The sequence below is a fragment of the Schistocerca serialis genome, chromosome 9 (assembly GCF_023864345.2).
Source record: "Schistocerca serialis cubense isolate TAMUIC-IGC-003099 chromosome 9, iqSchSeri2.2, whole genome shotgun sequence".
NCBI classification, from domain to species: Eukaryota; Metazoa; Arthropoda; class Insecta; order Orthoptera; family Acrididae; genus Schistocerca; species Schistocerca serialis.
The window spans coordinates 59233302-59246895 of record NC_064646.1 but is presented as its reverse complement, the minus strand read 5'-3'; the positions used below and the strand labels follow the sequence as shown (position 1 = coordinate 59246895).

Below are 13594 nucleotides of genomic sequence, written 5' to 3'. Positions count from 1 at the left end.
GTAATATTTGTGCTATGTAGTGCCATTACGTCAAGCTTAACTATTTGGACACGAGGTAACATTCTGGCCCCTCTTCGTACGTGTCTGGGATCAGAAGGCGCGTCTACACTGCGTTTTGCACAGACTGGGTGCTGCAACTGCCAACGCCCTTGTCGCAGTGGTAACACCGGTTCCCGACAGATCACCGAAGTTAAGCGCTGTCGGGTTGGGCTAGCACTTGGATGGGTTACCATCCGGTCTCCCGAGCGCTGTTGGCAAGCGGGGTGCACTCAGCCCTTGTGACGCGAACTGAGAAACCACTTGATTGAGAAGTAGCGGCTCCGGTCTCGTAAATTGACATTTGGGCGGGATAGCTATGTGTTGACCACACATTTAGTGTTTTAACTTCGCTTAGTGTTACAGTGGTCGTGTTAATTTTTTGGTTTTAGCTAATAATATTCTGAAGTGTTGCTGATATTGGTATCGGCTGTGTTGTAGTAGTACGAGGGCAGATCAATAAGTAATGCAACACATTTTTTTCTCGGCCAATTTTGGTTGAGAAAACCGGAAATTTCTTGTGGAATATTTTCAAACATTCCTGCTTCGTCTCGTATAGTTTCATTGACTTCCGACAGGTGGCAGCGCTGTACGGAGCTGTTAAAATGGCGTCTGTAACGGATGTGCGTTGCAAACAACGGGCAGTGATCGAGTTTCTTTTGGCGGAAAACCAGGGCATCTCAGGTATTCATAGGCGCTTGCAGAATGTCTACGGTGATCTGGCAGTGGACAAAAGCACGGTGAGTCGTTGGGAAAACCGTGTGTCATCATCGCCGCAAGGTCAAGCAAGACTGTCTGATCTCCCGCGTGCGGGCCGGCCGTGCACAGCTGTGACTCCTGCAATGGCGGAGCGTGCGAACACACTCGTTCGAGATGATCGACGGATCACCATCAAACAACTCAGTGCTCAACTTGACATCTCTGTTGGTAGTGCTGTCACAATTGTTCACCAGTTGGGATATTCAAAGGTTTGTTCCCGCTGGGTCCCTCGTTGTCTAACCGAACACCATAAAGAGCAAAGGAGAACCATCTGTGCGGAATTGCTTGCTCGTCATGTGGCTGAGGGTGACAATTTCTTGTCAAAGATTGTTACAGGCGATGAAACGTGGGTTCATCACTTCGAACCTGAAACAAAACGGCAATCAATGGAGTGGCGCCACACCCACTCCCCTACCAAGAAAAAGTTTAAAGCCATACCCTCAGCCGGTAAAGTCATGGTTACAGTCTTCTGGGACGCTGAAGGGGTTATTCTGTTCGATGTCCTTCCCCATGGTCAAACGATCAACTCTGAAGTGTATTGTGCTACTCTTCAGAAATTGAAGAAACGACTTCAGCGTGTTCGTAGGCACAAAAATCTGAACGAACTTCTCCTTCTTCATGACAACGCAAGACCTCACACAAGTCTTCACACCCGAGAGGAGCTCACAAAACTTCAGTGGACTGTTCTTCCTCATGCACCCTACAGCCCCGATCTCGCACCGTCGGATTTCCATATGTTTGGCCCAATGAAGGACGCAATCTGTGGGAGGCACTACGCGGATGATGAAGAAGTTATTGATACAGTACGACGTTGGCTCCGACATCGACCAGTGGAATGGTACCGTGCAGGCATACAGGCCCTCATTTCAAGGTGGCGTAAGGCCGTAGCATTGAATGGAGATTACGTTGAAAAATAGTGTTGTGTAGCTAAAAGATTGGGGAATAACATGGTGTATTTCAATGCTGAATAAAACAACCCCTGTTTCAGAAAAATATGTGTTGCATTACTTATTGAACTGCCCTCGTATTAATACAAGTAGCTGCTTTCTTAGTAGGCAGAGAATTTCGAGACCATTATTGTTAGTTCTTACATAGTTCTACTGGTGTAAGTGAACTTTGGTAACGTAGACGTATATTTTTTTCAGTAACTGTAAAATTTTACCCTGAGTGAAAAGTGTGGTCTCTGTCGTAGGTTTGTGAGTAGTGGATTACGGTGTGGGATTTGTTCAAAGTATTTTCATTGGGGGGGAATGCAGTGGGGAAGTCAGTGGTCATTTTAGGGAGATCATCTCCTGGGAATATAGAATCTGTAGTAGAAACAAGTTAATAGAGGAGCAGGAGCGTAAGATCTGTGCCCTTCAGGTGCAGTTACAGTGCGCAAAGGAGGAACTAGATAGGTTGAGGAGGGTGAAGGGTGGTGGGGAATGGGAACTGGCAGTTGGCAAGAAGATAGCTAGGAAGAGGAGGTATTCAGACAGTTTTACTTTGCATACATGCAATAGATACGACCAACTGTCAGAGTTGAGTGGAGAGGAGCCTCGTGTAGCCGTAGATGTAGGTAACTTGCAGCAGTCCTCAGCAATTAGGAGGCCTAGGTTAGTTGCAAAGTCTAGCAGAAAGAAGGTTCTGCTGCTAGGTAGTTCCCACGGTAGAGATGTGGGCCAGCAGTTGCAGGAAGTGTTGGGGAGTGAGTACCAGGTCACCAGCATTGTAAAGCCTAGTGCCGGGTTGGCTCAGGTGACTGAAAGCATAGGGGAGTTATGTAAGAATTTTACGAAAGAGGATCAGGTAGTGATAGTGAGTGGAGCAGGGAACAGTCTCGATAGGGACGGGGAATATGATGTCAGTGGTGACTTGGTTAAGATAGCTACTCAAACTGGTGGCACTAATGTACATTTCGTGCAACTGTTTCAGCGTCATGATCGGGCCTCACCTTAATGCAGCTGTTAGGCGCGTTAATGTGGGGCTGGGGAGGGCACTGATGGCGGAGGGCATGGATCACATGTCAGTGGTGCCAGTTGGGTCTATCAGTAGATGGGGTTTCACTAGGCATGGCCTGCACTTCAATAGGTATGGGAAGGGGAGGCTGGCTAAGCTTATAGGTGACAGTGTAGTGGGTGGTGGTGGTGGTGGTAGTGGTATCACTCATGGAAAAATTCCTGTAGTAGTTGGTGTTAGAGCTGCACCTTTTTTAGACTGAAGTCAGCTGACAGGTATACCTGCTTAAAGGAAGTGCCTCTAACTAAGGGCTCACCTCCAGAGGATGTAATGTTTCCAAGTAGAGAAGGAATTAGCATATTTCATCAAAATATAAGAGGTATTAGAGATAAAGTTAGTGAACTGCTAATAGATGTTAACTCTGAAATTATTGGTATATCAGAGCACCACTTAAATAATTTGATAATTCAGAGGCTTCCTTTATCAGGCTACAGATTAGCTAGCTGTTTCTCAAGGAGTTCCCTGCGCGGTGGGGGAGTGGCTCTGTACGTAAAAAACAGTATTTCATTTGAGTCCATAGACGTATAACGACACTGCACTGAACAGATATTTGAAAGTTGTGCAGCATTAGTTGAATTTAGTGAAACTAAACTTCTAATTGCTGTTGTTTATAGGTCCCCTAACTCCGACTTCAGAGCATTTTTGCTTAAGCTAGAGAGGGTTCTTGATTCACTTTGTAGGAAGTACCAGAAAGTAGTGTATGTGGTGACTGCAATATTAATTTCGTACATGATTGTGCAAGAAAAAGGATGTTGGTAGATCTCTTAAATTCATATGATCTGATGCAAACTGTGTTTTTTCCAACTAGGGTGCAGGGGAACAGTAGCACAGTCATAGACAATATTTTTATTCGTTCTTCATTACTAGATGGGCATTCTGTTAGTAAAGGGGTGAATGGCCTTTCAGACCATGATGCACAAATTTTAACACTAAAAGGTTTTTTTACTCAAACCAATGTCGTATTTAATTACAAACTACGTAGGAAAGTTAATCCAACAGCAATAGAGAGTTTTTCAAAACTTGTCAAGGAACAAGAGTGGCAAGATGTTTATAGTGCCGATAATATAGATGATAAATACAATGCTTTTCATAACACTTTTCTCAAGCTCTTTGAGAGTTGCTTTCCATTAGAACATTCTAAACGGGGTACTAGCAGTAATGGACAGCCCGGGTGGCTGACTAGTGGGCTACGGATATCATGTAGAACAAAGCGGGAATTATATCAAAATGTTAGAAGTAGTCACAATCAAGCTACAGTAGCCCATTACAAACAGTATTTTAAGGTGCTTAAAAATGTTATTAGCAAGGCAAAAAGTATGTGGTATGCAAATAGAATAGCTAATTCACAGGATAGAATTAATGCCATATGGTCAGTTGTGAAGGAAGTGTCTGGTCAGCAGCACAAGGTTGATGATATAAAGTCAGTTCGCAGTAATAATATTTCTGTTACTGATAAATCAGATATATGTACAGTATTTAACAACCATTTTCTGAGCATTGCTGGTGAACTAAATAAAAATTTAGTTTCTACAGGAAATTATATAAATTTCTTAGCAAATGCCTTTCCGAGATTGACGTCTGAAACACTCCTCTGTGGTACAGACAAGAGGGAGATTGAGTCAATAGTTAAATCACTGAAGACTAAGGACTCTCATGGTTATGATGGAGTGTCTAGTAGAATATTAAAGTACTGTGCTGCACATGTTAACCGCGTATTTAGCCATATTTGTAATTTTTCCTTTAGGAATGGTCAGTTTCCTGAGTGATTAAAGTACTCAGTAGTAAAGCCGCTTTATAAAAAGGGAGAACGGGATAGTGTAGATAATTTTAGACCTATTTCTATGCCATCAGTGTTTGCAAAAGTTATCGAAAAGGCTGTGTATGTAAGGTTAATTGATCATTTTATATCACACGAATTGCTATCAAATGTGCAGTTCGGCTTTAGAAGTCGTTTGACAACTGAAAATGCTATATTCTCTTTTCTCTGTGAGGTACTGGATGGGCTAAACAAAAACAAAAAAGCTAAACAAAATACGCTTGGCGTATTTTTTGATTTAACAAAGGCATTTGACTGTGTTGATCTCACAATATTGCTCCAGAAGTTGGACCATTACGGAATAAGGGGAGTAGCTCACAATTGGTTCACCTCTTACTTTAGCAACAGGTAGCAAAAGGTCATTATTCACAATGTTGATAACGGCTGTGATGTGTGATCTGAGTGGGGTACTGTCAAGTGGGGGGTGCCCCAGGGATCAGTGTTGGGGCCGCTCCTGTTCCTTATTTATATAAAGGATATGCCCTCTAGTATTATGGGTAACTCTAAAATATTTCTGTTTGCTGATGACACTAGCTTGGTAGTAAAGGATGTTGTGTGCAACATTGACTCGGTTTCAAGTAGTGCAGTACATGACCTCAGTTCATGGCCTGTAAAAACTAAACTAACGTTAAATCACAGTAAGACTCAGTTTTTACAGTTTCTAACACACAATTCAACAAAACCTGACGTTTTAATCTCACAGCACGGGCATATGATTAGTGAAACTGAACAGTTCAAATTCCTAGGTGTTCAGATAGATAGTAAGCTGTCGTGGAAAGCCCACATTCAGGGTCTTGTCCAAAGACTTAATACTGCCATTTTCACTATTCGAACGGTATCGAAAGTGAGTGATACTTCGACACGTAAATTAGTCTACTTTGCTTATTTTCATTCACTTATGTCGTATGGTATTATGTTTTGGGATAACTCTTCCCATTCTAGAAGGATATTTTTGGCTCAGAAACGGGCGGTTCGGGGAATAAGTGGTGTGAGTTCACGAACCTCTTGTCGACCTCTGTTCACGAGTCTGGGTATTTTGACATTGGCCTCTCAATATGTATATTCCTTATTGTCGTTTCTTGTTACCAATATTAGTTTATTTCCAACAATAAGCAGCTTCCACTCGGTTATACTCGGCAGAAATCAAACCTCCATTTGAATCGGACTTCATTAACTCTTGTGCAAAAAGGTGTGTAGTATACTGCTGCATCTATTTTCAATAAGCTGCCACTCGAATTCAAAAACCTTAGCAGTAATCCACGCGCTTTCAAATCGAAACTGAAGAGTTACCTCATGGGTCACTCCTTCTATTCTGTCGAGGAGTTCCTTGAAAAATTAAGCTGATTCTCATTGTATTGCTGATAGCGTTTGCTTAAACTTATGGACTGATTTTCTTTCAGGTTCATGAACATTTATTTTTATCTGTTATTACTTTTATGTTGTAAGTTCATGTACCGACACGTTCCATGACCTTGGAGATTTGCTCCTCAATTTGGTCCTACGGAACTTGACATGTAAATAAATAAATAAATGCCCCTCCATATCCGCATCCAGTGACGCCTATAGGCTGAGGATGACACGGCGGCCGGTCAGTACCGTTGGGCCTTCATGGCCTGTTCGGACGGCGGTATTCGGTTGCTGCAACTGGTAGCCACCCACTTCCACGTAAGTTCAGTCGAAGACTTAAGGGGCGAAACGAATGCCATACAAAGTAATGGGATACGCTTTTGACAGGACATCTGTGGGATTATCAAGGGAAGCCATATTCACACGGACAAATCGTCTACCTGCATGATATCCATGACTAATCGTTCAGTGATAAGAGATCATTCAGTGGGACATTGAATGACACAGAGGACGAACCATCAAATTTATGGCGTGCAGCAGCAGAAATCCCATTTCTTCACAGAACAGAGGCTGCCTCACAATTCGTTTTACACTTCTACAGCCTTTACAGAGACTTAAGACACAAAGATCTAATTGGAAACAAGTGTCCGTAAACGATCCATTTGCAAGTTACAATGAAAAAGAAGGCGGCTCATGTTATCAGTTAATTTGCAAATATTAATATTTCTTACGTAGTTTCCCAGTAGATACAACCACGCTTACAATGAAGTAAATGCTCACGCTACACATTCACTTGTATTAATAGCAATTTGATAGTAACGTAGTTTATCCTCCTCACCTAATGTGTCAAAGGTACACAATCTTGCTGCACGAAATTCTGGTGGAGTTATTCGGAGAAATTAGTGAAGAAATACGGATTCAACATGATGACGTGTTACACTTTGCACTGCGTTTCCCAGACCGTGTAGACACAATACTCGGGAAAAGGTGTACAAGTCAAGGTGGACCACGTACTTGACCACAAAGGTCCACAGGTTTGGCACTTAAAAAGGTATTTTTGCTGTGCTACTTGAGAAGTTGTTTAATACGATCCCCGTACAGTAAAAATCTATACAACCGATTGATGTAGATGTAGATATTAAGAATCATATATATTTTTCTGATTTTTCTGAAAAGCTAGTTTTTTTCCTGGACAATGTGTCGTTCAATTATATAATTTCAGTATTTTGTCGGCCTGTATGCGAGAGAAAGTTTAGAAAAGGTTTGAAATTTTGTTTAAAGTTCGTTGGAAGTCACTAATTGCTCTCGTTATCAAATAATGGATAAATGTATTCTGGGTAATTTACGCGCCGCGAGTTACGATTCGTGAAGACATACACAGTTTTCTGTTAACCCTTTGAATCCCAGCAGTATGAATAAAATATAATTTTAATATTTTTCTCACACTTAACTCTCATTATCTCGGTAAGCAACGAATACAAGAAGAAACTGCTTGAAGGACATGGTTGTGCTTTGGCATATAAATGTAAAATTTTTCACGAAATTAATCTGCATCACTATAGTAGGCAAGAAATATAAGACGAAAGTGGCAAGTAAACAATCAGTTGTTTTAACGTGGTAGAACCACTAATATTACAGTTTTCAAGCAGTTTCATGCGATATATTTGCAGGCAAATTCGTATTTTCCTGGACAAAATCCAGCACCTTGAAACTTCCACGAACTCATAACGCCTAAAACAAACTATATTCCTAAATAACAAGAAAAAATGGGACTAAAATAAATTTCATATTGATGTGTTGGTAAATGTGCCAACACCTTGTAGATATAGGAGGCCGAAATGCACGCTATCTAACGCAGACGGGCGTGAATTCTGGAACAAGATAAGTAGTGAATGGTAGCAAGAAAAGTATGCAGCTCCTCGAATACTTAACTTTATTCTATCCTTGTGGTACATCGCTCTTGATAATACAAATAAGACTATCTTCAGATACGGTTAATGGCGCCTTGCTAGGTCGTAGCCATGGACTTAGCTGAAGGCTATTCTAACTGTCTCTCGGCAAATGAGAGAAAGGCTTCGTCAGTGTAGTCGCTAGCAAAGTCGTCGTACAACTGGGGCGAGTGCTAGCCCGTATCTCGAGACCTGCCTTGTGGTGGCGCTCGGTCTGCGATCACATGGTGGCGACACGCGGGTCCGACATGCACTAAATGGACCGCGGCCGATTTAAACTACCACATAGCAAGTGTGGTGTCTGGCGGTGACACCACACATATCACAACTACATACTGAATACTGACCCCGTGTTTCTTCTCCACAATACTCATAAAAACAGCAGTACAAACTCAAATTAACATTAAAATAATTTAGATATGCTTGCTTTCTCTGTCAATGATCTCCTCCATGTGCCAATTATACAGTGAGAGTCGCTCAAGACGTAACACCCCCTTTATTCCGGGGGCGATTGCACGTATCGGCATGCGGTTTTCGGCGAATCATAGCGGACTATGGGGCACATATGTTTGGACATGCACAATAATCACAACATTTATATTGTCCGAGACAATGAGGCAAGTATATGTTTTTTAAATGGGACGCTATACTTTTTTTACCATTATTCGTGCGCTCTGGAAAAGACGCGTATAGTGATGTAACGCATGTTGCTATTGTGATTCGAACTTAGCTTAAAAGAGGGCGGATGAGGATTTACCTACGTAGCGTAGGCCGTGCATGCTGCATAGAGCACGGCAACTCGGCCAGCGGGTCGCGCGGGGAGTGTTTACAGTCTGCAGCAGCTTCCGACCGCCTCGACCTTCAATCGTACAATATTTCCCAGTGTCTTTTAAGCGAAGTTTGAATCACAATACCAACATGCCTTACATCACTATACGCGTCTTTTCCAGAGCGTTCGAATGATGGTAAAAAAAAGTGCAGCGTCCTATTTAAAAACCATGTACTTGCCTCATTATCTCGGTCAATATAAACGTTGTGATTCTTGTGCATATACCAAAGCATGTGCCCCATAGTCGGCTATGATTCACCGCACACCGCTTGTCGATACGTGCAATCGCCACCGGAATAATGGGAGTGTTACGTCTTACGCGACTCACCCTGTATATACAGGGTGTTACAAAAAAGGTACGGCCAAACTTTCAGGAAACATTCCTCAAACACAAATAAAGAAAAGATGTTATGTGGACATGTGTCCAGAAACGCTTAATTTCCATGTTAGAGCTCACTTTAGTTTCGTCAGTATGTACTGTACTTCCTCGATTCACCGCCATGATTTCATACGGGATACTCTACCTGTGCTGTTAGAACATGTGCCTTTACAAGTACGACACAACATGTGGTTCATGCACGATGGAGCTCCTGCACATTTCAGTCGAAGTGTTCGTACGCTTCTCAACAACAGATTCGGTGACCGATGGATTGGTAGAGACGGACCAATTCCATGGCCTCCACGCTCTTCTGACCTCAACCGTCTTGACTTTCATTTATGGGGGCATTTGAAATCTCTTGTCTACGCAACCCCGGTACCAAATGTAGAGACTCTTCGTGCTCGTATTGTGGACGGCTGTGATACAATACGCCATTCTCCAGGGCTGCATCAGCGCATCAGGGATTCCATGCGACGGAGGGTGGATGCATGTATCCTCGCTAACCGAGGACATTTTGAACATTTCCTGTAACAAAGTGTTTGAAGTCGCGCTGGTACGTTCTGTTGCTGTGTGTTTCCATTCCATGATTAATGTGATTTGAAGAGAAGTAATAAAATGAGCTCTAACATGGAAAGTAAGCGTTTCCGGACACATGTCCACATAACATCTTTTCTTTATTTGTGTGTGAGGAATGTTTCCTGAAAGTTTGGCAGTACCTTTTTGTAACACCCTGTATATAAACAGCATGAAGCATGTTAGAATCGCCAGCAATGAGGTAGCACAATCTCTGTGCCAACTGTTGCTTTGAACTCTGTCAAAGTGACTCCTACAACGCACTTCATGCGTAAAAATATCTCAGTGTACCAGTAGCGGTCTCTGTCCGCAATAGCGTCAGTGGTTTCATGGGGATTGCAGTGCTACTTCAAATAAAATAAAATAAATAATAATAAAATGGTGGTTTCGGGCAGAAAGCACTTGGGCTCCAAGGATTAATACTGTAAGTAGATTATCACCGGATTTTAAGTTTTGAAGTTCGCCAATAATTGTATTAAATATTGAAAATAAAATTTCTGTTGCCCCTGGAAGCCATTAGGCAGGCAACTTACAATTGGAATTACGCACCGTTTTCGGTGTTTAGTAATATAGACGAGATTTAGAATGAAAATAATGAGTAACGAATACTTTGTAACGGGTATGAGTCTCGACACTACTGAATAAGTACGATACAAAACTTACTCGTCACTTTCATAGCTCCAAATAGGGTGCAATGGCCAGGCGATGTGCGTAGGTAGTGAGATTGTACAACGCGTTGGTCTGGATTCCGTCACAGCAGCAACGAGCGGACCAATGGCTGATTCTGAGTCAGTCACGTGACCCATTACCAGTAGCCCAGAAAACTGTGGCACACAGGGCGACTCGCTCTCGTCGGCGAACTCCGTTCCCAACTATCGCTTCTAGACGCTGCTTTTCTGCCCACTTCCGCCGCCATAGCGGGGCCGAGCGTTCTAGACAACTACCGCCTCACCACGTAGCTCACCTTGCCGGAGCTGCCTTTTCGAATTTCTCCCCACCAGTGCTCCATCCTACTCCAAAATACTTGCACAGCCGCTGTCAGGCTAGGAAACTATTTCTTTGCGACCCGACTTCAGCAAAAACTACTACCGTAATTCAGTAGATGGCTAGAACACGAAGTATCTCTAATCACTCGGAGAACCAGTTTACATATTTATTCTCAGGAGATACAGGCTTGTTTTTACAGCTTACTGCATGATAACTATAACTGCCCAACAGGATTCTTTTTACGTCGTTCAGTTCAACTCGAAAAAGGTGGGAGGGCTGTTGTAGAACTTCGTATCCAGCTGTACAAGATCAACTGATAGAACCTACTTGATGCCAAAGCGTGAAAATAGTACACATTGCCTGGTGTTCATTTGAGATCTGCTGCCACAGTGCTTGATATATCTCTTGTTGTCTGCGACAGGATGTGGTTTCAAGATTATGGTGCACCATCCCATTTCGATATTAGTTTCCATGAGCACCTCAACAGCAGATGCCCTCATCGTTGGATCGGAAGGTCTTATTACAAGGCCATTGCAATTACCAGCTCTCACTTCTAATGACATTTTCCTATGCAGTGACATGGAGTCATCGTTGTACTGAAAGTGGTCTCTACTTTCAAACTTTAACCAGTGAGTACATGTTATGACACCGCTTTTAATGCCCTGAAGACATTTCCGTTTGTATGAAATTTGGCTCATATGTGAATAATAACGCGATCTGATTGTCAGGAATGAATATGCTGTAGTGAACCAAACTTCTAATGGCTGCGCGAATCGACGGTATCTTGAAAGGAAAGAAAGAGCAGCAGATGCTGCTGAGGACTCTCCCTCTCGAGCGTTTCCAATGACTTTTTGAGCTCTTATTCGTCATGGCATTCAGGCAGTCTAGGGTGCTGTCGATTGTTGCACACGAATGCGAAATACCTGCACTGTGCGTTTCCGCAAAGTGATTTTTACGCCACAATGGCGATCGTCCTACAAGTTGTATCAGATGTGGAGGGCAGAGCGTAGCAGTTTCCGTGGTGTAGCGGTTATAACGTCTGCCTAACACGCAGAAGGTCCCCGGTTCGATTGCGGGCGGAAACACGTTTTCGTCACACTCAGCAAGACACTTGCTACGATCTCTACTGTGAGCATTTAAATCAACTTCAAACGTTCCACCAGCAGGGTGCACATGGCTCAAATGAAACATGAAACTGTTTCAGAACTGGTTGTCGGATTTAGCGCTGACTTGGAGGCCTGGAAATGCGCTAAACAGCCGCCGCCATGCGATTTGTTACCACACCGTTGTACAAAACGCAAGGGCTCGTCCGGGATTTCAACCCGGGACCTCCTGCACCCGAAGCAGGAATCATACCCCTAGACCAACGAGCCTGTTCGTTCCAAACACGCACTGCATGTGGATGAAGCCACCGTTGATGGTCTCACCATGTACGGCTGCAGCTCACCCAGCGTTCTCCCTGGCTGTCGCGGTTGGATTGTTTTCATCGACGTCTTTTACTATATATAATAAGGGATTGCATAGTATAAGTCGAGTTAAATCGAAACCAAAATCTTCAACTGATCTAGTGCAGCCTATAATGTTGGTGATCACTCCTTACAGGAATGAAACGTGCATTGCAGATGAGCCTGTACATTGTATTCTGTCATACCTAACTAACTGAAAATGGTTCATTTAAACGCCAAGTCTCGAATTATTCGTCGCTGCACATCACACTCAACTTATTTAGTTGAAAAGTTCATTTTTAATTAAGAAATGCTGTTTCTGTTTCAGGCAGTATACGTTCTCTGATGATTGAACATTCTGTAATCGAACATGGTTCCGTCATGGGTAAGCTTCAAGTGAGTATATGCGCGAATTAACATAAAGATCGAAGGACTGATAAATAGCGATGAAAGAAACCCAGTTTAGAAGAAGACTGAAAAATAACGATGAATTCAAAAAAATGGCTCTGAGCCCTATGGGACTTAACTTCTGTGGTCATCAGTCCCCTAGAACTTAGAACTACTTAAACCTAACTAACCTAAGGACATCACACACATCCATGCCCGAGGCAGGATTCGAACCTGCGACCGTAGCAGTCCCGCGGTTCCGGACTGCGCGCCTAGAACCACTAGACCACCGCGGCCGGCCAACGATGAATTGATACCCAGTTTAGATGAAGATTGATATTAAGTTATTGTATCGTTCAGAAAGTGGATGCAAATGCTCACGAATAATACATCCAAATGTCCCTCAACTGACCACGTGTAATTAGGGACCCATACATGTACAAAAGACTGAGATATAACCCGATATTTATACAAACGCCTGTAAAATTTCACCGTGCTGTTCTAGGCGCTCCAGTCCGGAGCCGCGCTGCTGCTACGGTCGCAGGTTCGAATCCTTCCTCGGGCATGGGTGTGTGTTATGTCCTTAGGTTAGTTAGGTTTAAGTAGTTCTAAGTTCTAGGGGCGGGTGACCACAGCAGTTGAACCCCATAGTGCTCAGAGCCATTTGAGCCATTTGTAAAATTCCAGAATGAGATTTTCACTCTGCAGCGGAGTGTGCGCTGATATGAAACTTCCTGGGAGCTAAAAACTGTGTGCCGGACCGAGACTCGAACTCGGGACCTTTGCCTTTCGCGGGCAACTGCTCTACCATCTGAGCTACCCAAGCACGACTCGCGATCCGTTCTCACAGCTTCAGTTATGCCAGTACCTCATCTCCTACCTTCCAAACTTCACAGGAGCTCTTCTGCGAACCTTGCAGACGTTCTGCAAGGGAGCTCAGATAGTAGAACACGTGCCCGCGAAAGGCTAAGGTCCCGAGTTCGAGTCTCGGTCCGGCACACAGTTTTAATCTGCCTGTAAAATTATTCAGTGAGTTGGAAGATACAGAAATAAGCGATTTGTATAGACGGATGACCGAAGAGAAATTAC

At 43.2% G+C, this 13594-nt stretch overlaps 1 protein-coding gene and 2 non-coding genes across 3 annotated transcripts in view; 1 reads left to right on the top strand and 2 right to left on the bottom strand.

Annotated features, from left to right (window-relative positions):
- Positions 1 to 13594, bottom strand: part of LOC126419188 (alpha-tocopherol transfer protein-like) — a 59085-nt gene that overhangs the window by 19762 nt on the left and 25729 nt on the right. The gene's annotated exons all lie outside the window — the stretch shown is intronic.
- Trnav-aac (transfer RNA valine (anticodon AAC)) lies at positions 11686 to 11758 on the top strand. Its single transcript has one exon. It is a non-coding gene; the product is annotated as a tRNA-Val (tRNA).
- Positions 11975 to 12046, bottom strand: Trnap-cgg (transfer RNA proline (anticodon CGG)). Its single transcript has one exon. It is a non-coding gene; the product is annotated as a tRNA-Pro (tRNA).